Raw genomic sequence first — 26,837 nt, forward strand, 5'->3', positions numbered from 1 at the left:
CAGGATATGAGATGAAGAATGCAGCAATTAGCCAAGAATGCACCTCTTCAGGCTCCAGAATCTGACGTCCAGGCTGAGGATCCTCTCCACCGAGGTCCCCGAGCACGAGGAGGTGCCAAACGCCGCGCTGACGGAGCATCAGCCGCTCGGAGACATTTGTCAGGTACGTCTCTCCCTCTGACAGTTTAATTGGGGCAAATTTCGGAAATTTTAGAAAGATTAGTGAAGAGGTTTTTAAATGTCTCCCAGAAGAGCCTGTAATAGCTCTTCCCAAAGGGCACGGAAGTGAACAAGCAAGATGGTCCTTCCACAGGTGACACATTCAGAACTCCCTCCTCCCCACCGCCCCCCGACCCCACCCTCTGCTTTTTCTTGTACATGACAGACTTCAGCTTCAAAAGGAAACACTAAAACACAGCCTGCTCTAGAGAGGATGCATCCCGCATTCTCTCACTGGCAGCAACTTTCCCTCCTAGTTTTAACTGCTCACATGGCTTCAGTTTTGAAGCTCGCTGTTTATTCCATTATTGAAAGTTGCTTCATGCCCATGGTTACAAACTTGGCTTGGCTGTGTCAAGTGAGAAAAGTGACAAATGGAATTTCCCTTTTAGAAAGAGAGCAGAGGGAAAAAACCTCTGAGCTGGAGTTAGGAAATAGCTTTCTGCAGCTGGCACTTTCCTGAGGAAAAGACAAATTAATTCCCCCTTTACCCATCCACCAGGAAAAAAGCAAGATGGTTGCTTTAAGCTCTCCTCCAATTAAAAATATCTCCTCTTCTGGAGGATAAATCATACTCTGATTCTTTTGATTAGGATGAGATGGAAAATTCAGAAATTCCAGGGACAGAACCTGGCCAAAGTGATTTGCTCTCCGGAAAAACATAATGTTAGAGAGGACACCAACCTAGCCCCGTTTCTCACCTTGCCAACATCCACCCTGGGTGGCAGGTAGCTTTGTGCAAAAGCTTGGATGCTTTGTCACACACACGTCCCTGAGTTCCAGGCCCTCTCTGCTTCCTCAGAGACCGGGGGTGAAAGAGAGGGAGTGGTACCCAAGTTTGATGTCAAATGACCACAAGTTCCAGCAGGCGCACCTTTCAGCAAGCGGAAGGTGATTCTGGCACCTTGAAATCCTTTCATGGGACAGAAATCATGATGTGTGCTGATTTCCCCTGGAGCTCTCCTTTGACGTGCTTGTGATCTATGTTTATCTGATCTTATCTGTGGGACAAATATGTCTACAAATGCAAACAGGTAGAAGTTTATCATTAAAAAATAAATAGTGCATGGTTATTAAGAGTGAAGGTTGACAGTTTTAGCAAAACATTTAGAGATGATATGCATTTCTGTCTTTACACAAGGGACATGGAGGCTGTGCTCACCTAACTGAAGTGTAATGGGTCCAGTATTAAGTCCCATCTATTCCTATGAAAAATGAAAAATGTCATTCTTCAGCTAAACCAGGTTACATTGGGGGACTTTTCAAGGCTGCTCAAAATAATAAGGGATTGTTTTTAAAATGGATATTGCCATGTAATGGCTTGAATTGTTTACCTCTCTTCTGAGAGATGGGCAAATTATCTACACATTTCGGTCGATCCTTATTTCTAAGACAGTCAGTGGCTTCATCTGCTCCACACCTGGCTGGGGACCCGTGCAAGGACCCAGGGAAATTCAATTCCCCACTGAATGAGCAAAGTCTCTGCCCATTGTTAGCATCATTTATCAGTTGCTATCTTGAAATATGCTCAGGAACCCCCGAGGACACCTATATATTAAAAAGCTATTTTTACAAAGTCCTCAGTTCTTGTTTCCATTTGAAGCTAGAAATTGCGATTGTTTGGTCCAGCCAGGAGGTAGGCAGGGTCAGAAGGCCAAACTGGTGATGGCGATTATGAAAAGAGTCCATGTGCCAATGGAGGGTAAAATATCACCGGTCAAATGCTGCTCATGGTCATTTTGGGCACTAAATTCATGTAAACTGTCTTGAGAGCAACTGGGAAATATACATGAAAGTGGCTACAAAAGTTCCTGACACATAGTAAGTGCTCAGCATTGGTCAGTAACCTCTCTCTAAGGTGGCCCTGGGAATTTCACAGGAAGGGTCTGCTTACACACCTAGAGATCTAGAATTCACAGAAGAGCCTCACTTGCTGGGTTTTTGTTCATATAGCATTTTGAAGACAACTCTGGCCACGTCGATGTAATTTTCTGGTGGCCCATCACGTGTTGTCACACTTCCTGGACCTGCTAAAGGGCTGACGTATGTGTATATGCTGTCTATGGCCACGGTAATGCCGTGTAACAAACAGCTTCAGACCCTCAGGGCATACCACGAGAGGCATTTTTTGCTCTTGTGTCTGGGTTTGCCTGGGTGACTTTTGATTCTGGTGCTGCTTGCTTAGCTGTGTGGGGTTGGCTGGCTCTCCCCTGTCCTCTGAGCTCAGTTGCGCTTATCTGCGGCAGCAACTCTGACTCAATCTGCCTCTCTTCGCACTCATCCTCCATCAGACTGCTCCAGTATGCCCTCACAGCAATGACAGTGACCTCAAATGGCCGTGCCCATTCGAGCATCTTCCTTGAGTTTGCTAGTATCACATCTATGAACATCCTTTTGGCCAAAGTTAATCATGTGATCAAGCCCAGGGGCCAGGAATCACACTCTGTGAAGATCTGCCTAGCTCTGATATTTGAAAGGACACCAGATTCCAGAAGGAATATTCAAGTGAGACCTTTCATTTCAAGGCAAAGGATGTGGTGCAGTGAGATAAGGGGAATGGAGTGAAGCACCAGGAGTCAAAGCCTCCCCCTGCACATCCCATGGGTCTGGGGAGGGACTTCTATCCTCCCAGCACTGGTACAAGCTGTAGGTTAATTGATGGATTGCTAGAATGGGGATGTCAGTTCCAAAGGTACCTGAGACCGGTGATAAGAGCCTAAATCAGGGCCAGGTGAGAAAACTGTAAAAATCATTTTGTTGTCATTGTTGTTCAATTGTTAAGTCCTGTCTGACTCTTTGTGACCCCATGGACTGCAGCACACCAGGCTCCTCTGCGCTGCACTATCTCCCAGAGTTTGCTCAAACTCATGTCCATTGAGTTGGTGATGCTATCTAACCATCTCATCCTCTGTCATCCCCTTCTCCTTCGGCCTTCAATCCTTCCCAGCATCAGAGTTGGCTCTTCGCATCAGGTGGCCAAAAGATTGGAGTTTCAGCTTCAGCTCAGTCCTTCTGATGAATATTCAAGATTGATTTCCTTTAGGATTGACTGGTTTTATCTCCTTGCAGTCCAAGTGACTCTCAAGAGTCTTTTCCAACACCACAGTTGGAAAATATCAGTTCTTTGGTGCTAAGAACAAAAACTCTGTTGTTTGGCTAAGGCACAGGGCAGGGAGCAGGGGTGGGGTGGTTCTGTAGTTACTTGTCAGCCAATGCGACAGTACCTGGTCTCCGTCAAGAGGGGTGGCCAGCAATCCTAGTGCTAAGGCTCTGGAAATTAAAGTGCTTATAAAAAGGACTTTGCTCTATAATGTCTGAGGATGAAGCTATTTATTGGGATTTAGTGAAAAGAATTGGGCAAAGTAGAGTACATACCCTGATTAAGTTTACGATTGTTGTGGTTGAATAATTTTGCTGGGCTCTGAGCGAAAAGAATGGTCCAATTGTCTGGTAGCTGGCCCTAGGGTGATTTAGGGGAGGGGAAATACTGAATCAGTGTGTGACAGTTTGACAACTAGGTGGTTAGGTGTGTGGGTTCTGAACTAGATGTTTTTTATGTCAATAGCATGCTCTTAAGACATCTTTTGCAATCTCTAGGGATTTGCTAACCCTGGGAGGGGCAGTCTCTCCAGGATCATGTTGACAAATGCCAGAGCATCAATAATACAGAAAATAAGAAGATGCAGTCAATACAGGAGTCCTTCTGGTTCCGGTACAAAGCTTGGCTTTGGTTCTTGCTGAAACAGAATTTTAAGCAGACAAGTATTAAAACATAATCTAATTGACTGGATTTCATCTACTCATATGGTTACATTGGTTTTATAATCATTCATAATTTTATGTATTATTTCTGCCAGTTCAATTCTGTATACCATTGATTGTAAGACACCTCTCATGTGAGAGATGTCACAACATGAAAAAAAAATGTGTTTCCTGGAATTTTAAATACAACGTATTTTTCAAAGTATATTCTGTACTTTTTTAGAAAAAAGGATGGGGGTACTTTTCAAAAGCAAAGTCAGGAAGAGTTAGCATATATTACTTTATTGACCTAGGCAGACATACTAGAGTTGGTCTAGGATGTGGGTAGGTTTTGACCCCTCTTGTGGACAGAAGATGTCTTTGTCCAGTTATACTCATAATGGTCTTCAAACTGACTGGTATATGGGTTAATGGCACAGCTGCCAACTTTACTACAAGATATTTTGGTTGAGCAGAATAAACACAATCATAAAACTGTCAGAGTAGACTCAGAGCAGCCTATGATGAATCTGACACAAGTCAGGGCAGGACTCACCTGCAGAGAAAACCATACATGTTCTTAATTGTCTAACAAACAGGTGGTTCCCATTTGGGTCTTTCTGACTTTTCTATGTCTCATATATTTGTCTTTCACTTTTAACTTGACCTAAGTCAGGGCCACTTTTTATCCACCTGATCGCACCCTTCAAATATGTCCCTGTACTACTTATAGATTTTTCTTTCAAATCATTGATCCAAATTTAAGAGTACATGCAATGACTAATTCAACTGTTCTATTTTCTTTAAAATTAGCAACAACTCAGTTCTGACTTTGGGAATTTTAGTCAATTTCATGGACATAGAAATGAGCAAAGAATTATGCAACTAGAACATAGCTTTCTAAATTAATTCCTCTGGTTTTTGACACATATTACTTGCCAAAAATATTGGGGGTGATGTGCTATGAATAACACACCAATATCTGCTTTATTGACTATGCCAAAGCCTTTGACTGTGTGGATCACAATAAACTGTGGAGAATTCTGAAAGAGATGGAAATACCAGACCATCTGACCTGCCTCTTGAGAAACCTATATGCAGGTCAGGAAGCAATAGTTAGAACAGGACATGGAACAGACTGGTTCCAAATAGGAAAAGGAGTATGTCAAGGCTGTATATTGTCACCCTGCTTATTTAACTTATATGCAGAGTATATCATGAGAAATGCTGGGCTGGAAGAAGAACAAGCTGGAATCAAGATTGACAGGAGAAATACTAATAACCTCAGATATGCAGACGACACCACCCTTATGGCGGAAAGTGAAGAGGAGCTAAAAAGCCTCTTGATGAAAGTGAAAGAGGAGAGTGAAAAAGTTGGCTTAAAGCTCAACATTCAGAAAACGAAGATCATGGCATCTGGTCCCATCACTTCATGGCAAATAGATGGGGAAACAGGGGAAACAGTGTCAGACTTTATTTTCGGGGGCTCCAAAATCACTGCAGATGGTGATTGCAGCCATGAAATTAAAAGACGCTTACTCCTTGGAAGAAAAGTTATGACCAACCTGGATAGCATATTCAAAAGCAGAGACATAACTTTGCCAATAAAAGTCTATCTAGTTAAGGCTATGATTTTTCCAGTGGTCATGTATGAATGTGAGAGTTGGACTGTGAAGAAAGCTGAGCACCGAAGAATGGATGCTTTTGAACTGTGGTGTTGGAGAAGACTCTTGAGAGTCCCTTGGACTACAAGGAGATACAATCAGTCCATTCTGAAGGAGATCAGCCCTGGGATTTCTTTGGAAGGAATAATGCTAAAGCTGAAACTCCAGTACTTTGGCCACCTCATGCGAAGAGTTGACTCATTGTAAAAGACTCTGATGCTGGGAGGGATTGGGGGCAGGAGGAGAAGGGGACGACAGAGGATGAGATGGCTGGATGGCATCACTGACTCTATGGACGTGAGTCTGAGTGAACTCCGGGAGTTGGCGATGGACAGGGAGGCCTGCTGCTGCTGCTGCTGCTGCTAAGTCGCTTCAGTCGTGTCCGACTCTGTGTGACCCCATAGACGGCAGCCCATCAGGCTTCCCTGTCCCTGGGATTCTCCAGGCAAGAACACTGGAGTCGGTTGCCATTTTCTTTTCCAGTGCAGGAAAGTGAAAAGTCAAAGTGAAGTCGCTCAGTCGTGTCCGACTCTTAGCGACCCCATGGACTGCAGCCTACCAGGCTCCTCCGTCCATGGGATTTTCCAGGCAAGAGTACTGGAGTGGGGTGCCATTGCCTTCTCCAACAGGGAAGCCTGGCATACTGTGATTCATGGGGTTGCAAAGAGTCGGACACGACTGAGGGACTGAACTGAACTGAACTGATCCTCTGATGACCCAGATGGTAAAGAATCTGCTGCAATGCAGGAAACCTGGGTTTGATCCCAGGGTGGGGAAGATCCCCTGGAGAAGGGTACAGCAACCCACTCCAGTGTTCTTGCCTGGAGAATCCCACAGACAGAGGTGCCAGGTGGGCCACAGTCCATGGGGTGGCAGAGTCAGACACAACTGAGCGACTAACACTTCTACTTTTTTTTTTCCATGTCAGGTTGTAATGAACTTAATTGTTCATGCATATTTCCAGAGACTAAAAGTTTCCCCAATTGCTTATAAAGTTTATTTCTTTAAAATAAGATTTTATCCCCAGAGTATGTTCTCAGGCTTCTTGATTGTGGCTAAGAGCCTCAACTCTCCTTTTGCTGTTGTTTAGTTTCTCAGTCCTGTCTTATTCTTTGTCGCCCCACAGACTGGAGCCTGCAGGCTCCTCTGTCCATGGGATTTCCCAGGCAAGAATACTGGAGTGGGTTGCCATTCTCTTCCCAGGGGAATCTTTCCAATCCAGGGATCGAACTCACGTCTCTGGCATGAGCAGGAAGATTCTTTACCCCAAGCTATGAGGGAAATCCAGCTCTTCTTTATTCTAGTTGAATAAAATAAAATCAAGTGATGTAATGTGAAAGTGACGTGTGAAATCTAATGAAGATGACAGAGAAAAGGCAATTTCAAAGGGTGCCCCTGTTCTTTAGAGGTGTGTCTCAGAAGAGAATTAGTAGTGACTGAACACCAACTCTTTGGAAAATGATTATCATTACATTTATCATTTAATTTTGACAACAAAATTATGAAGTAATCCTCACAATGCCAGTTTTACAACTGTGCAGGCGGAGACTCAGAGGCGCAAACTGGTCTTCTCCGTCTCACTGAGAATAAATAATAGCAGTGAGATTGAGAGCTTGGTCTGGGGAAATCCCAAGTTTCTGAGGTCCTTCTAAGATATCTTACCACTCTCCTTATGATATATATATATATCTCATACATTCAGTTCTGGACCGACTTGTGTCTACCTGCAAGTTCAAAGGTGTAAGCTCTAACCTCCAATGTGGTTATATTTGGAGATAGAACCTTCAAGGAGTCAGTTAAGGTTAAATGAGGTCATGTTTAACCTTATTCCAACAGGACTAGTGTCCTTGACACAACGGAGAAAAAGCCCACGTGAGTATACAGTAAAAAGGCAGGTCAGGAAATGGGGCTTTACCAGAAACCAACTCTGTTGGCACCTTGATCATAAAATTTTGGCCTCCAGCACTGTGAGCAAGTAAGTGTCTGTTGTTTAAAGCACCCAATCTGGGGTATTTTACTATGGAGGCTCTAACAAGCTAATCCACATGTGAGACTCTATTCCTACCCCAATATCAAAAAGCAAGAGTTGCTAAAAGATTCCTTGAATTACTCCCTTAAAGACTAATGGATATGTAATTATTAATATTATTTGTTAAATCAATACCTGTATTATCACTTCAGCTAAATAAATATGGTTTTTTTTTTCAGTGATCTTCCATTCTGTGTCCAGACCAAAAGGGAAAAAAGTGAATTCACTGAACAGCTCCACAAGGCGCTATCCTGGTGCATTTGTCATTTGATTCTTGACACAGCCATAATAATTAGCTAAAAGCTATCTCCATCTTGCAGGTTTGCTTGCTGAGGTTTACGGAAGTTAAATTACTTGCCCAGCGGTCCCTGACTCCAAGTCCAGACATCGTTACAGCTCATGGCTTCCTGTACACAACTTCTCCCCAGACCTGGGATCACATTCAATGTTTCTTTCAGGCCCATAATGAGGCTGACTGAAGGGATCAATTTCTTAAATGGTCGGATGACTTCCCGTTCCACCAGCTCTTAATCTCTTGTTCAGCTACAGGTATTTGCTGTTGGCACCACTAATCTTTTTTCTACCACTCCCTGTCCGACTTCTGTTCTCTGAAAATTAATATTCTGCTCCAAGAAATTTTTTCAGGTAACATTAAATTCTTTTTCTTTTTCCAGTCATGCTGCGTGACATTCAAGACCTTAGTTCCCAAACCATGGATGAAAGTGTGGAGTCCTACCCACTGAACCACCAGGGGATCATTAAACTCCTAACACTGAACTTCTGATCATTTTTTTTACACTTTCTCCTTATAAGTTCAATAATACACGACTTAGCAACTAAGTCATGTCGGAGGAGTCTTTTGTGACCCCATGGACTGTACCCACCAGGCTCCTCTGTCCATGGGATTTTCCAAGCAAGTGTACTGGAGTGGATTCCATTTTCTCTGGGGATCTTTCAGCCCCAGGGATTGAACTTGTGTCTCCTGCATTGGCAGGCAGATTCTTTACCACTGAGCCACATGGGAAGTCCTTACTCTATCTATGCCAGAGTAAGAATAGCAAACACATAGGAAGCATCTTCCATGGATTAAATCTTGGACAATGGCCTATTGATGCTTAGCTGTTAATATATGAATAGGTATATTTATTTATAAATATGCATAGGTTGCTGGTATGATGCCTATTAAAAATAATTACTGTCAGTATATTCAGGTTAAGTTCTGACATTGCTTCATAACGGTGGTATTTACATAAATTTATATATTTATCTTTATATCTCTGTGTCATATAATTCATCACATATAGGTCACAATTAATAATGTCTTTTTGGAACTTAGCCTTTAATCTGTAAGATGGAATGATGAAAGCTGCAAAGTTTGGGGATTGAAGTAAGACATATGCAAAATGTAAACTTCTTTTAATTCTTAGAGATGTTTATAATTGTTTTCCTTAAAATAGGTAATGTTATTAAAGTTAAATAGGAAGAAGTAAGAATCTTATTGAAAACAAAAAGGAAGATCTTTCTCTACATGGTATTGGACCACAGGGCATCAGGGCTCAAAGTTATCACTACATAATGAACAAGATGGGTGTTAAAGGGAACCTCAGTTTCATAGGCACAAAAACTGGGCATGATATACAAACCATCCACATACAGGATACACAATCCTTTGGGAAATATCAGACTGGGAGAGCAGCTTGATGCGGTTCGTTGTGGTCAGGGACTGATGTTGCAGTTAAAGGAAAATCAGGGGAAGACTCAGAGCAGAAACATGGTGGCTTCATTTCCTATCTAAAGGCATGAAGACAGCTTCTCTTTAGAACGGAAAAACATCCATCATATTTTCCCCTCATATCAGACCCTGATTGAAAAAACTGCAGATGGTGTAAGAAGAGTGAGTGCAAAATGCATGGTGTTTTGATGAGAATCTGGAGCAGATTGAAAGCACTTAAGGATGAGGGCAGAGAAAGTGGACTTCAGAATGAAGGAAGGTCCAGAAGGAGATTGGAAAGGCACAAAAGATATTGACTCTCTCCAGGAAGGAGATTGGAACTCTCTCAATGGAACAGTTACAATGGGTCTCCTAAAGATATTCCATGTATCCAGGTCATCTTTGGATCAGCACTTTTTGTGGGTTGTTTTGAATTAATTGCAGGATGCTTGTAGGATTCTGAAAGGCTCTTCAGGCACAGAGAGCACAATTTCTTATATCCGAGGCCCTGTGGGATGCTGCATACTGGTGATTTGGAAACATTTCACTTCAAGGTCACTCTCCAGATCCGTCTGTCCTGCAGGGTCCCAGGTGGCCCTGGAAGAAGCATGGGTGTGCCCAGCAGTTCAGAGCTGTGTAGGATGACAGGTTTAACGTGACGGGACCATGTCGAGAGGAACCGATGCAATGCATCCAGATGGTGAGCGGGGACAGCTCCACCTTCGCTCCCAGGACTGATGGACTGTTAAGCTACAAAAAGACCAGGTGCTCCCAGCTCGGGAAGGACAATGCTTTCCACCACTGAAGGATGCTGGATTGAAAGAATAGCTCACAACATGGCAAAATGCTCAGATAGAGTGTGAAAAATATTAGTATCCATGTTTTGCTATTCGAAGGAGGCATTTTGATGTCCATCTCTTCGAAAATGAATCCAGGCTTGATAAAAGTCTCCTTTAAATTGTTCAGTCTTCTAAACGCAAGGTGGTGTGATGCCTACACACCACAAGTTGTGATGTTGTATGCTATCTACCTAATTATATCAAGTGGTTTCCGGGCATTTAGAATAACATTTTATTCACTTCTGTGTTGTTTTGGTTATTCTGTAACTTTTTTGGTATTCCAAATGCATTTTAGAATAATATTTTGATTGTGATAGTGTTTAATCTATAGATCAGTTTAGGAAGAATGAAATCTTAGTATTAATAATATTGAAACTTCAGATTCATTTATATGGTAGATCTCCTTTGTTTAGATTTTCTTTGGTTTCTCAACAATGCTTTGTTCTTTTCAGTGTACTAGTTTTTCACATATTGATCAGATTCACCCTTACATATTTCATATTTTTATGTAATCACTAATATTTTAATATAAATTTCCAATTGTTCATTGGTAGCATATAGAAATACAATGAATTTTCTTATATGGTTCTCCTATGCTGAAAATTGATAAATTAACTTATAGTTCTCAAGTTTGTACATCTGATCAGATTTTATACACAATGTTCATGTTCTCTATAAAAGAGTTTTGTATTTCCCTTTTTTAGATAGATGTCCTTTATTTCTTTCTACTGTCTTATTGTCATGCTAGATCCTATAGTACAGTGCTGAATAGAAATTGTGAGAATAAACATCCTTGTCTTGTTTCTAAACTTAGAAGGAAAACAGCCAGTCCTTCATCATTAACCATTATGTTGAGAATTGATTACTAAAAACAAACAAGCAAAGCAATGGACAAATTAGTAAATCTGCCCAATTGAACTAATTTCCTCTTCTAGTTTCTCTCCTTTCCATAAATGACAACACTGAAGTCGTGACTGGCATGTCATTCACCTGTACCCTCTCCACGAAACCCATCACCAAGTCCTGCATGCCTTACCTTCTGAACACATTTCTTAAATTCGTTTATTTCTCTTACCCTGCCAGTGCCCCAGTCTTAGTTACCACCTTCTTCTGCTTCCAGTGAATCTAATAGACTCTTGTGTCCTTTGCTGTCTTTCAATACATTTTCCTCTTTGCTTTGAGATATTAGGTCAGGGGGGCTTCCCCCAGTGGCTCAGTGGTAAAGAATCCGACTGCCAGAGCAGGAGATGCAGGAGATGTGGGTTCAACCCCTGGGTCAGGAAGATCCCCTGGAGAAGGAAATGACAACTCACTCCAGTATTCTTGCTTGGAAAATCCCTTACAGGCACCTAGTGGGCTACAGTCCAGGGATCGAAAAGAGTAAGACATGACAGTGACTGAACAACAGCAACAGTAATAATAATTATAATTGATAAATTAATTGATTAAATTATAATTGTAAAATAATTGATAAATTAATTTATAGTTCTCAAGTTCGTACATTTGACAAGATTTTATACACAGTGTTCATGTCCTCTATAAAAGAGTTTTGTATTTCCCTTTTCTAGCTAGATGTCCTTTATTTGTTTCTACAGAACAGGTAAGGGGTGGGCATAACAGAGCAACAGTGAAACACCTTAGATCAGGTCATATATTTTCCTCTTTAATGAACTTCCTCTAGTTTCTCAGTGGACTTAGGGTAAGAGGAGACAGTCTATCAACCTTGGAGACTATCTGGCCAGGGTCTAGTTTGATTCTCCTTTATCTCTCCAAATTCTTAGCTTGGAATATCCTTTGCTTGTCATATTTAGTTGACTTCTATATATCTTTCAGATATCACCTCAAAAATCAAAGAAACTTTCCTTTTTTAGTTTTATGCAAAAATGAAATGTAATGGATTACATGTTCAACTTTTTTTCTTTCCACCACCATGTCTGAGGATAAGTTTTCTTTAATGTTGCCCTGGCCACATCTCCCAGGTTCTGTTTTACTTACTACTCACTGGTCATTCGCATCTAATGGTTTATGATTTGTCTGAGTTTCTTCTTCATTCCACGTTATGTGCGTGCGTGTTCAGTCCCTCAGTGGTGTTGACTCTTTGCATTCCCACAGAGTGTAGCCTTCCAGGTCCCTCTGTCCGTGGAATTTTCCAGGCAAGAATACTGGAGTGGTCTGCCATTTCCTAATCCATATTTAAATGATGCGTGTGTGCTAAGTGGCTTTAGTCGTGTCTGACTCTTTGTGACGCTATGGACTGTAGCCCGCTAGACTCCTCTGTGCATGGTATTTTCCAGGTAAGAATATTGGAGTGGGTTGCCATTGCTTTCTCCAGGGGATCTTCCCAATCCAGGGATTGAACCCATGCCTCTTATGTCTCCTGCATTTGCAGGTGGGTTCTTTTACCCCTAGCACCACCTGGGAAGCATTTACGCAGTAGAAAACTTTTCATGCAGGTTTAAGTTTAACTTTTAAGGCATGGAAACCATTTCTCCTCACATCTAGGTATATTAATTTGTGCTATTATTAAAGTTGAATATTTCAATGTTTGATAAATGTGTATTGCTTTATTTTGTAAATTCTCTATTCATGCCCTTGTACACTTGTCCCCTGGAGACTGTATTATTTTGGATATGAAAGCTTGAGCTTTTTGTATAATAATTCTCACAACCATTGGGAAATTATTTCCTGAAAATACCAGGACATATTTGCCTTTTTAATTTAAATTACTTTTTTTTATAAAATGCATTTAAAATTTTACGTATTCAAGTCTGTCCATTTTTCCTTTTTGATTCTTCTTTCTTCTAGAATTTAAAAAGCTGAACCTTTCCCCAGAGATTTAGTAAATTTTCAATGCTATTTTGTTTTTCTATGAGGACTATTTAAATTTTTAACTCTGATTGTTGAGGGATTTATTGTCATGCTAGTGGTGAGGTGAGACCCAGAGTACTTCCTCTAAATAGCTAAATATTTTCCCAATACCTTCCTTGGAATATCTGTCATTTGCTTTGTCATATTAAATTCTTTTCTATGGAAAATATGTTATCTGTTTTATATTGTAACAGTCTCTCTTACTTAAAGAAGGATCTTCTTCACAATTTCATTTTTTAAAGAGACATCAGAATTCACTAGAAATTGCTAGATTTTGACAACCTCTACAGTTACCTGTTTATAAAATACTCTTATAAGATGTCTACTTAGGCTACAATTAGTAAGCTTTAAACACATATTATTAGATCACTGTCTAGTCAAAGCTTTGCTTTTTTTCAGTAGTCATATGGATGTGAGAGTTGGATTATAAAGAAGGCTGAGTGCTGAAGAATTGATGGTTTTGAAGGGTGGTGTTGGAGAAGACTCTTGAGAGTCCCTTAGACAGCAAGGAGATCCAACCAGTCCATTCTAAAGGAAATCAATCCTGAATAGTCACTGGAAGGACTGATGCTGAAGCTGAAACTCCAATCCTTTGGCCGCCTGATGCGAAGAACTGACTCATTGGAAAAGAGCCTGATGCTGGGAAAGATTGAGGGCAGGAGGAGAAGGGGATGACAGAGGATGAGATGGTTGGATGGCATCACTGACTCGATGGACATGAGTTTGAGTAAGCTGCGGGAGTTGGTGATGGACAGGGAAGCCTGATGTGCTGCAGTCCATGGGGTCACAAAGAGTTGAACATGACTGAGCGACTGAACTGAACTGAAGTGAAGTGATTAGATCAGCAATGCATGGTTTTTCCCTCTATAACCATTATATCATATCAGTCGCTCAGTCTTGTCCGACTCTTTGCGACCCCATAAATCGCAGCATGCCAGGCCTCCCTGTCCATCACCAACTCCCAGAGTTCACTCAGACTCACATCCATCGAGTCAGTGATGCCATCCAGCCGTCTCATCCTCTGTCGTCCCCTTCTCCCCCTGCCCCCAATCCCTCTCAGCATCAGAGTCTTCTCCAATGAGTCAACTCTTCGAATGAGGTGGCCAAAGTACTGGAGTTTCAGCTTTAGCATTATTCCTTCCAAAGAAATCCCAGGGCTGATCTCCTTCAGAGTGGACTGGTTGGATCTCCTCACAGTCCAATGGACTTTCAAGAGTCTTCTCCAACACCACAGTTCAAAAGCATCCATTCTTCGGTGCTCAGCTTTCTTCACAGTCCAACTCTCACATCCATACATGACCACAGGAAAAACCATAGCCTTGACTAGATGGACCTTTGAAGTTTAAAAACTGAGGCAGAGCATCCAAATATTTCAAGGTGCATAAAGACAGATCTGGATTAAAACAAACTTGCCTCCTGGTTTTTAATCTCACATGAAATTGAGTTGGGCAAATGTGACTGGGCCTGAAAGGAGAGGTTTTAAGATAACAATTTGGTCAAAATGGAGAACTGTCAAGGATTCTTCAACACCGTTTGGGTGATTCTTGTATACCACAGAATAGGCTTGAAAATGGATAGATGTCCACATGTCTGCTGATGATTTAGATTCCCAATCCTCCAGTCCTTGCAGGGTTATGGCCACTGTTTTGCTTTATTTTTTTTTTTTTTTTAATTTCCTGTTTGTGCACATTCATTACCATGTTCTACACTGAGGAGAGACATGACTGGTTCTGGCCCTGTTTTCTTTGAAGACAGGCCTGAAAGCTTTGTGAAGGTCTCTAGTGGCTCTATCAATAAAGAATTCACCTGAACTACAGGAGATGCTACTTCAGTCTCTGGTTTGGGAAGGTCCCCTGAAGAAGGACATGGCAACCCACTCCAGCATTCTTGCCTGGGAAATCCCATGGATGGAGGAGCCTGGGCAAGCTACAGTCCATGGGGTCACAAAGAGTTGGACATGACTTAGCAACTAAACCACCACCTAGCTTGTAATTATACTTATAATCCCTGGTGAATTGGATGCTGTAGTTACTGTAGGATGAAGCCAGCTGACCAGCTATCTATGATCCTTCTGTGTATCTCTCTATATATCATCTATTTATCTCTCTCATTTACCAATTTACCTAACTTTTTATTTATTTGTGGGGATTTTTGCAACCTAAAATATTGGTATTGTCAATACTCATTCCAGGCTTCAAGGAGGAGGATGGTACTTAGAACCCAGAGGTGGGTGGGTTCCAGGATTTGCATGCACTCTTGGTCTGTGCTTTAAATTCTATCAGGCTTTTAGATATTTTTAGAATGATCAGTTACTTGGTTACTTGAGGATTCCCTGGTGACTTAGTGGTGAAGAACCTGCCTGCAATGCAGGAGACCCAGGAATCGATCCATGGGTTGAGAAGATCCCCTGGAGGAGGAAATGGCAACCCACTCCAGTATTCTTGACTGGAGAATCCCATGGACAGAGGAGCCTGGGGGACTACAGTCTAATCAGTCACACAGAGTCAGAAATGACTGGGGCGACTGAGCAAAGTGTAGCTGAATCAAAAAAAAAAAAAAAAGGAGCACAGTGGATTATAGAGAGTATGAAATGGGCTGGGACCTGAAAGTGAATCACAGGAAACTCCCCAGGAAGCGTTACCATTTCTTTACAATTGGGAAGTGGTTTCCTTAGGTCATTGTTGTTGTTTAGTCCCTAACTTCTGTGTGACTCTTTGCGACCCCGTGGACTGCAGCATGCCAGGCTTCCCTGTCCTTCACTATCCCCTGGAGTTTGCTCAAACTCATATCCATTGAGTTGGTGATGCTAACCAACCATCCTTTAGGTTAGGGAATACTGAAGTACCCACTTTTCCACTAAAATGGCCAAGGTAGTTAATTTTGGTTAATGCACACCTATATTGAGTCAGGCCTGGTGCAAAACGTTGTCAGTAACATCTACCTAATTATTGCTTATATTCTTGTTTTCTGACATTAGTTCAGTTGATGACTGAGGATTCTCAATTGTGATACACTTGCCCAAATTCATGTACCAACAGTCCCAGGGCTGGGATTTGAACCCAGGGAATTTCTTTTTAAATTATATTTATGTATTTTTGGATACACTGGGGCTTTGTTGCTCTGCCGGGCTTTCTCTAGTTGTGCTGAGTGGAGACTACTCTTGCAGTGCACGGGCTTCTCATTGCGGTGGCTTCTCTTGTTGCAAGCACAAGCTCTAGAGGGGGGTTCAGTAGTCCTGGTACATGGGCTCAGTTGCTCCACAACATGTGGGATCTTCCTGGACCAAGGATCAAACCCATGTCCCCTTCATTGGCAGGCGGAGACCAACCGCAAAGTCCCAAGCATTTCTAGGTTGAAAGCATGACCCCCTAATACCTTCCGCCTCTGAGCAGGAAGAGTCTGGAAGCTCTATTCCATACCAGAACTGGGACTTCTATGATTCCTACATATGTGTTCCCTCTGCTTAATTCCTTTTTGGTTTCATATGATTATTACTTTTTCTTTGCTTTCTTTCTTTTTTCTTAAGTCCAGACTCTCTTAGCAGTACCAAGTTGAACCAAAAGATGAGAATTTCTTTTTAGTCAACCTGTGGAGGAACTTTTATAGTATTAATAAATGCACCACCCCTGTAACTCTTATTTAGCATATGAAGCAAAGATTAATTGATGTTTTAAAAATATGTGCAGAAAAATTTGTCCCCTGCCAGAGAGATATAAATGGACTTCCACATCTTTTATGATAGAAGTGCCAGAGAGCTAGAGTTCTTTAAGACCCATTTAAACTCTCAGATGCTGTGCAGGTTGAAAAAAGTTTTCTGAGTAAAAACCTCATAGTAGAAGGAATTAAATATTTTGGGGGGAAGGTGGTAGAGAAAAGTGTACAAAATCAAGAAACTTTCGTACTGGATCTTAAAGGATGAGTGGGAATTTTAAGACAGGGATCAGTTCAGTTCAGTCGCTCAGTCGTGTTCGATTCTTTGTGACCCATGAACTGCAGCAAGCCAGGCCTTCCTGTCCATCACCAACTCCCAGAGCCTACCCAAACTCATGTCCATGAGTCGGTGATGCCATCCAACCATCTCATCCTCTCTTGTCCCCTTCTCCTCCTGCCTTCAATCTTTCCCAGCATGAACTGACTCTTTTCCAATGAGTCAGTTCTTTGTATCAGGTGGCCAAAGTATTGGAGTTTCAGCTTTAGCATCAGTCCTTCCAATGAACACCCAAGACTGATATCCTTTAGGATGGACTGGTTGGATCTCCTTGCAGTCCAAGGGACTGTCAAGAGCCTTCTCCAACACCACAGTTCAAAAGCATCAATTCTTCAGTGCTCAGCTTTCTTTATAGTCCAACTCTCACATCCATACATGACTATTGGAAAAACCATAGCCTTGACTAGATGGACTTTTGTTGGCAAAGTAATGTCTCTGCTTTTTATTATGCTGTCTAGGTTGGTCACAACTTTCCTTCCAAGGAGTAAGCTTATTTTAATTTCATGGCTGCAGTCACCATCTGCAGTGATTTTGGAGCCCCCAAAAATAAAGTCTGACACTGTTTCCACTGTTTCCCCATCTATTTGCCATGAAGTGATGGGGCCAGATAATAAGATCTTAGTTTCTGAATGTTGAGCTTTAAGCCAACTTTTTCACTCTCCTCTTTCACTTTAATCAAGAGGCTCTTTAGTTCTTCTTCACTTCCTGCCATAAAGATGGTGTCATCTGCATATCTGAGGTTATTGGTATTTCTCCTGGCAATCTTGATTCCAGCTTGTTCTTCATCCAGCCCGGCATTTTGCATGATGTACTCTGCATAGAAATTAAATAAGCAGGGTGACAATATACAGCCTTGATGTACTCCTTTTCCTATTTGGAACCAGTCTATTGTTCCATGTCCAATTCTAACTGTTGCTTCCTGACCTGCATACAGACTTCTCAAGAGGCAGGTCAGGTGGTCTGGTATTTCCATCTCTTTTAGAATTTTCCACAGTTTATTGTGATCCACATAGTTGAAGGCTTTGGCATAGTCAATAAAACAGAAGTAGTTGTTTTTCTGGAACTCTCTTGCTTTTTCAATGATCCAACAGATGTTGGCAATTTGATTTCTGGTTCCCCTGCCTTTTCTCAAACCAGCTTGAACATCTGGAAGTTCATGGTTCATGTATTGTTGAAGCCTGGCTTGGAGAATTTTGAGCATTACTTTACTAGCGTGTGAGATGAGTGCAATTGTATGGTAGTTTGAGCATTCTTTGGCATTGCCTTTCTTTGGGATTGGAATGAAAACTGACCATTTTCAGTCCTGTGGCCACTGCTGAGTTTTCCAAATTTGCTGACATATTGAGTGCAGGACTTTCACAGCATCATCTTTTAGGATTTGAAATAGCTCAGCTGGAATTTCATCACCTCCACTAGCTTTGTTTGTAGTGATGCTTCCTAAGGCCCACATGACTTCATTCCAGGATGTCTAACTCTAGGTGAGTGATCAAACCATCATGATTATCTGAGCCATGAGATCTTTTTTGCACAGTTCTGTGCATTCTTGCCATCTCTTTTTAATATTTTCTGCTTCTGTTATGTCCATATCATTTCTGTCCTTTATTGAGCCCATCTTTGCATGAAATGTTCCCTTGGTATCTCTAATTTTCTTGAAGATAGGGATAGGGAAAGATTTTTGAGTTAAAGAGTGAGTATGAAAGAATATAAAATGAGAATGGTGTGGAGGTTTCATAGAATATTTGAAATTCACTGTGGTTGCAGCTTATTATTCATGATGCCCCACATTAAGGAGCCAAAGTTTATCCTCTAAGTTGCAAGAACCTAACAATGTCTTTTCTACTAGGCTTTAGAACCAATCATACTTATTAAATGCTCACTTTGCACCAAGAACTATTTTAAGCAATTTACATAAACTAACCCATTTAATTAGCACAGTGAGAGATGCTTTTATTGTCTCTACTTCTTTATAGTTAAAGAAACTGATGTCCAAAATACTAAATTTTTATGTCATTTAGTTTCTAAGTGTCCGACTCTTTTGTGACCCCATGGACTATAGCCCACCAGGCTCCTCTGTCCATGGAATTCTCCAGGCAAAGAATGCTGGAATGGGTTGTCATTTCCTTCTCCAGAGGATCTTTCCAACCCAGGGATCGAACCTGCATTTCTGCATTGGCAGGCATATTCTTTACCACTAAGCCACCAGGGAAGCCCAGAAGAATAAATAATCCATCTCATTCAAAGTTTCACTGTATTAAGTGGCAGAAACAGGATTTGGATCCTGAGAGTCTGGCTCCCAAGCCGTAGGCCCTTAACGATATGTCTTTCTTCCTTGCTGGTGTCAATGCTCCTCTTGCTTTCCCTGATTTGGGGAGCAGGAGCGTGGGGAGGCAGAGATGAAGGGTGACACGGCAGCAGTCACTGCAGCTCCAAATTGATTTGAACTGTAATGATGGAGAATGCGGTCTTTGTACACTCAGATTCCAAAGCACATCAATCAGGCAGCCCAGGAGGGGTGCAAGTGACCAAAAGCTAATTTCTTCCAGACAGTTCATTTTCCTTTCCTGTCTTTCCTCTAAGTTCTCCTGGTGTGTTTTGGAAAATCATTTGTGCAATGGTAAATAGTATTCTGTCTATGAGGGTCCAGGCATTTCCCTTCTGTCATCTCAGATTTCCATCACATCCACTGCTACCTTGATCTATAAGGACGGGTGAGATTTGAAAATGTTAACTCTAGAAAAATGATGGTTTCCTACCTGCTGTTTTGGCCCATTTATGATAAATAGCCAGACAGGGAGGCTGTGGAGGGTCTGTGGGAAATAATACACAGTTCCACCCAAACAGGAACACCTCCTTTGCAGGTCCCTGCCCGGAGATCGGGTGCTGGTGGGGTCTTCAGTGTTTCCTTTCCACGCCTAGGTCAGCAGTTTCTAAGTCATTGTACTTTCTTACCTTCTACTCCTTCCAAAGGCTCCCTGGGTCCCCAAACTTGCCAAGAACTTTTTTGCACATCTTTCGAAAACCATGTTCATATTTTTCACCTCTACCTAGACATCGTTGTGTGCCTGTCTTGTTATCTGCAGGTTTTTATATATTTTTTTGCAGGCAGAGCCAGAGCTGAAGTCCAGAGTTGACAAACTACACCCATAGGAAAATCCTACCTACCGCTTGTTGTGTGCTTCACAGGTGAGAATTCACATTTTTTAATGACTGGGAAAGAAATAAAGTCAAAAGAATCATGCATTTTAGGACATGTGAAAATTATGTAAAATTCAAATTTCAGTGTTGATAAACTTTTCCGGGAGTGCGGCCACATACTGTCATTTACATACTGTCTGTGCCTGCTTCCAGGCTGCCACGTGGACTTGAGTAGTTGTTACAGAGATCTCAGAGCTCACAGCGCCTGAAATATTTGCCATCTGATGCTTTATAGGGAAAAAAATATTCCCACCGTTGGTCCGAATCTCTGTTTTGCCTCTCAAAACACACAGTTGCATGGTGCAAACAGAAGTGCATTTTGCAATAAATTTTGTAGAAGCTTCTGTGTTGCAGGCATAGATGTCTTTTCCTTTCATCCCCCACCAGGACCCTCCCTCATTCCTTACAGAGTAGCTTCTGGCTGGTGCACGTGTGCTAAGTCAACTTCAGTTGTGTCTGACTCTTGGTGACCCCGTGGATTGTAGCCCGCCAGGCTCCTCTGTCCATGGAATTCTCCAGGCGAGAATACTGGAGAGGGTTGCCATGCCCTCCTCCAGGGGATCTCCCCAACCCAGAGATTGAACCAGCGTCTCACGTCTTCCGCATTGGCAGGCAGGTTCTTTACCACTAGAGCCATCTGGCTCATTAGTCCTAATTCTTTGTGGATTTTGCATTATGCACATGGCCCCTCAGATACCCTGCTCACCACTCAGGAGCTTGTCCATCTCTGGTCCTCCAGCTGACCCCCATGTCCACTGCCACCATCCAGCTTGACAGGGACCCAGAGGAAGCCTATGGAAGGGAAAAGGGGCACCTTCTTTCCCCATTTGCTTTCTCTCCCTGACTTCGCTTCCTGTTCTGGCAACATAACCCAAGTGATGCTTGTTCATGCAGGCAGTGGTAGTTCCTTCCCATAAGCAGCCTGTTATTCCAAAACGCACATACAGATCCAACTGCTAACTTTATCATGTTTCCTGAGACATCCCGACCAGCTGGCCGCTGTCACTTCTTTGGAAGTCCAGGGCCCAGCTCCATCAAGACCCTCGTCTGAGTTTAGACATGCCAGCATCAGCTCAGCAGCGCCCTCTCCTGTAACGCCTGAGTTTCAACTCCTTGAGTCCTCTACTGTTCAGTTCTTAGTCATGTCTGACTCTTTGCCACCCCATGGACTATATAGCCCATCAGGCTCCTCTGTCCATGGAACTTCCCAGGCCAAGATTTGTCCTTTCTCACTGATTGCTCAGAAATGTTGTCCACGTGTATATTTTCTTCACTTGCTATGATGCAATTTCCCTGAAGGCACTGAATTTACATTTCTCTTGCATGTCTCATCCTGCTGCTAAGCTGCTTCAGTCGTGTCCGACTCTGTGTGACCCCATAGACAGCAGCCCACTACGCTCCTCTGTCCCTGGGATTCTCCAGGCAAGAATACTGGAGTGGGTTGCCATTTCCTTCTCCATAGCATCATGCAAATATTATTTGATTGATTTAACAAAAAAGCAGAAGTGACAAGGTTCCAGAGATGTATTATGCAATTAACTGTTCTGCATAAATACTATGCTCTCCTGATGTGCATGTAGGTACACATATGTGTGTGTGGCGGGCATGTGTGCTGTATATGTGATGTGTGTACAATATGTGTGATGGGCATGCTGCGTGGTGTGTGTATGACTGTGCCTGCACTGAGGTGTGCCTCAAAGAGCAGAAGGCAGAGGCGACTTTCATTTTGGGCCCCGACGTTTCTGCTTCCATAGTTCGCTCTCGCTGCCCCAGGTTCATGGTACGATGTTGGCCAAAATGGGCACTAGGAATTGAGAATACTGTTTCTAAATGTATAATTGAAGTGAAGCATATTGTTTACTGAGACTAATGGGATCCTGAGGTGGCTCAGAACAGGGTGTGATTGCAGCGTGTGAGGAGGGAGGGTAAGCTTGCCAGTGGAAAGTGGAGGCGAGCAGGATTGTGGCAGGTGCAGGCAATGTAGGGTGAATAATGAAACAATAGACCGTGTAATTGGATGATGCACTGTCCTGGTTGCTGGGGATTATTGCTGCAGCCCAACAGTGCACCGTGCTAAGCCTGCCTGCCGCAGGGTACCGCTGGGTAGAGAGAACACAGAGCGGGCCGCAGGTTGGAGTTTCAGGGGTCCTGGAAGCACCTTCCCTTCTCCCCACATGCCTGCCATAGTCTCTTACTTGAAAAGATCTTCTTCCCATCTTTCTACTTTGCATTATAAAGATTATAAATGGGGGACAAACTTCTTGAAGTAACTATAAAATGTAAATGAGTATGTTTGTTAGGACTCATTTTTTTCATTTAAAATGTGTAATATTTTATTTTATATTGGAATTTTATTTAATATTGGAGTTTTATTTATTTTATATAGCCAGTTAACAGCATTGTGCTAATTTCAGGTGGACAGCCAAGGGACTCAGCCTTGAGTATACATGTACCCATTCTCCCTCTCCCTCCCCTCACGTCCAGGCTGCCGTATAACATTGAGCAGAGCTGCCCATGCTGTTCAGTAGGTCCTTGTTGGTTATCCATTTTAAATGTAGCAGTGTGTGCATGTTCATCCCAAACTCCCTATCCCTTTTCCTCATCCTTCCCCACCTCCCGCCCCGATAACCGTAAGTTTGTTCTCAAAGTCTGTGAGTCTGTTCCTGTTTTGTATGTATGTGTATTGGTTCAGATCAGTTCAATTCAGTCGCTCAGTCGTGTCTGACTCTTTGGGACCTCCCAAAGAGGTCCTCCCTGTCCATCGCCAACTCCTGGAGTTCACTCAGACTCACGTCCATTGAGTCAGTGATGCCATTCAGCCATCTCATCCTCTGGCGTCCCCTTCTCTTCCTGCCCCCAATCCCTCCCAGCATCAGAGTCTTCTCCAATGAGTCAACTTTTCGCATGAGGTGGCCAAAGTACTGGAGTTTCAGCTTTAGCATCATTCCTTCCAAAGAAATCCCAGGGCTGATCTCCTTCAGAATGGACTGGTTGGATCTCCTTGCAGTCCAAGGGACTCTCAAGAGTCTTTTCCAACACCACAGTTCAAAAGTAGAAAAAACAACAGGAACCGATTTAAGCCCAGAAGAGACTCATTTGTAGTGTATTCAGGGTTTGCAAATGAACCAAGAATGGGCATGCAGGCAGTTTCAGAAATCAACTGAAACTAGGGGCTTGAATTTATCCAAATGCTTTATCTTCTTCTCTTTTCCTCTCTTTTTGAATTCTTTGCTCTCTCTCTCTTGAACAGCTTCCTCCAAGGGCCAAGTCAATTTTGGATAATCATGGCTGTCAGCAGTACCTGAGTTTTACACATTACAGCTTCAGGCAGCCAATGAATGAGTTGGGCTTAGCTTTAGTTTCAAAATCATGAGGTAAAGAAAAGTAGAGGACCTCACTGTGTCACCACACATCACTGATTAATCATGAGTGGCCAGCGTTGTGTCATGCTGGACAGACACCAGTTTCTAGAGGAACCATGTGGCTGGTGGGTGGAGGGAGTTCCAAGGAAACAAACATACATTTCACCTGATATTAACATATGACTTCAGGCTTACACTTTCTCTGTGCTTGGCATATATTTTCTGTCCAATTGCTTGAAGCATATTGTGTCTTTACATATAACATCTTTGAAAGAGGAGATGCTAGTCTAGGTTCTGAAAAGATGAAACATTAGCTGTCCACTGAAGTGATATATGCACATTGTATACTGTGAATGGCAATTTGGAAAATGTGTCAGTGGGTTATGATGCCTTCCCTGATCATTGGAAATCAATAATCCATTCAACAGTCATTGTGGAGTACTTTCACTATATGGAGGCTTATAAGCAGACTCTTGGGCTTCCCTGGTAGCTCAGCTGGTGAGGAATCCGCCTGCAATGCAGGAGACCTGGGTTTGATCCCTGGGTTGCAAAGGTCCCCTGGAGAAGGGAACGGCTACCCACTCCAGTATTCTGGCCTGGACAATTCCATGGACTGTATAGTCCGTGGGGTCGCAAAGAGTCTGACACGACAGAGAGATGTTCACACAAGTAGAATCTCTACACTTAAGAAGCTGTGACTCGGTCAGGAGACTGTTCTAAGCCAAACAGTCTCTTTTGTAGGTTCTCACTGGTTGTCTATTTTATAGCTAGTAGTGTGCGTATGTCAATACCAATCTCCCAATTCATCCCATCCCACCTTTCCCCCTTGGTGTTCATGTTTGTTCTCTACATCTGTGTCTCTATTTCTGCCCTGTGTCTCTATTTCTGCCCTGCAAATAGGTTTATCTGTACCATTTTTCTAGATTCCACATATATGTATGAATATATGATACTTATTTTTCTCTGACTTTCTTCCCTCTGTATTCCAGTCTCTAGGTCCATCCACGTCTCTGAAAATGGCACAGTTTCATTCCTTTCATGACAAAGTCAAGATTCTTAAATAAGACTCAGCCTCAGAAGTCTGAGTCTTCTCTTTTGTCACATAGGAAGGGTGATAATATCACCCCCCTGCTTGACTCACAAAGCTTTTATTTTTCATTTCTTAATATTCTGATTTTGAAATATATTTCACTCGATATCAATATACAACTTCAGGCTTACATGTTCTCTGTGCTTGGCGTATATTTTCTGTCCAATTTCTTAGAGCATAGTGTGTCTTCACATATAAAATCTTTGAAAGAGGTGATGCTAGTCCAGTTGCTACTGCTAAGTCGCTTCAGTCCTGTCTGACTCTTAGCTACCCCATGGACTGCAGCCCATCAGGCTCCTCTGTCCATGGGATTTTCCAGGCAAGAGTATTGGAGTGGGGTGCCATTGCCTTCTCCATGCTAGTCCAGAGGAGCGCCCAAGTTTGGAACTAACAGACCTGCTTGTGTTATCACAGGCATTGCTGGGAGCATGGCGGTAGACAAAATGCAGCCAGATCTGGGGCAGGTAAGCGCTCACTTGTGGGCACTTCTAGGCATGAAAACAAGTCAAACTTGACAGAGATTAGAGAGACTGGATGTCAGGATCAGGGGAAAGGTGGTCGAAGGGAATCAAGAGAGAGAAGAATGAATCAGAGCTTCTGGAAAATCAAGAGCTGTGTGCCATTCCAGGTAGAATGGAATCAAAACAGAGAGTGAAGAGGGGATGGAAGCGTGAGGGCGGGCAGATACAAGCACCCAAAGAGAGTCTGCAGGGACGTTGGTGTGCCTTCAACTATCTTTTATTTCTGCCTATTTCATGTTTGAATAACTCCAGGCTTTCTGACCAGAGGCAAAAATCTTCTATTTTGGAACTTGCCCATGCAGAGCTGCTGTAAAGAAGAGGTCTGAATACACAAAGAAATTGGTTACAGGCATGGGATGTAACTGTGGATGTTTTATTCATCCTTAAGCCAACACTTACAGAACATGGGAAGGGACTATTCCGTAAAGAAAGGTAAGGCTCACAGCCTGTGGCTCACAGCAAGGACTGAGCTCTCTCAGATACTCTCTCTGCAATTAAAGAATTCGTTCATTTGAGACATAATGTCAAACACCCAGCCTATGTTAAGCCCTTGCTAGGTACTATGAATATACTGTTAAATAGGCAAGACATTAACTCTGCCCTGTAAGGACCCGTGAAATACCAGCTGGTATTGAACCTTGAATACCCGAAAGTTATGACCTATAGAAACATCAAGTTCAATGATGCTATGATTAGGGGAAACAAAGTGGCTTGTGTGAGGGATTTCTTAAACAAATTGAGTGGTAGACAGACATTGGAGGGACCCCTCTGATCTCACTTCCTGGTAGTCATACCTTGGTGTAATCCCAGGATGGGATTACTTGATTCTAACCAATATATTGCACAGAGATGGCAAGGCACCACTCTTGTGATTATGCTGTGTATGTAAGACTGTGGTTTGTCCCCTCACCACTTCTACTCAACATAGTACTAGAAGTCTTAGCTACAGCAATCAGATAAGAAAAAGAAATAAAAGGTATCCAAATTAGACCATGACTTGTTACCCAGTTCTCTCTGGTGTCTTTTTTTCCTTGACAGCTTTGAGGGAAAAAAAGTGATCTTTTTTCTCTTATAAGATCCATAAATCTTACAGATATAAGGAAATTAATTCTGCCAACGATACCAGGGTGAGGGGTGGGGTTGGAAGCAAGTGCCCCTCCAGTGGAGGCTCTGAAGAGTCGCCAGCCCTAGATAATAGCTGCTGCTGCTGCTGAGTCACTTCAGTCATGTCTGACTCTGTGCGACCCCATAGACGGCAGCCCACCAGGATGCCCCGTCCCTGGGACTCTCCAGGCAAGAACACTGGAGTGGGTTGCCACTTCCTTCTCCAATGCATGAAAGTGAAAAGTGAAAGTGAAGTCACTCAGTCATGTCCAACCCTCAGCGACCCCATGGACTGCAGCCTTTAAGGTTCCTCCATCCATGGGATTTTCCAGGCAAGAGTACTTGAGTGGGGTGCCATTGCCTTCTCTGAGATAATAGCTGGGGAGACTCAAAACAGAGGACATAACTCCCTGCCTACACCTTTCACCCTCGAACACTGAGATTGTGTATGTTAGTTTAAGCTGTAAAGTTTGTGCTAATCTGTTATGGACCACTAGAAAACAAAA

The sequence above is a fragment of the Bos mutus genome, chromosome 14 (assembly GCF_027580195.1).
Source record: "Bos mutus isolate GX-2022 chromosome 14, NWIPB_WYAK_1.1, whole genome shotgun sequence".
In the NCBI taxonomy this organism is placed as follows: Eukaryota; Metazoa; Chordata; class Mammalia; order Artiodactyla; family Bovidae; genus Bos; species Bos mutus.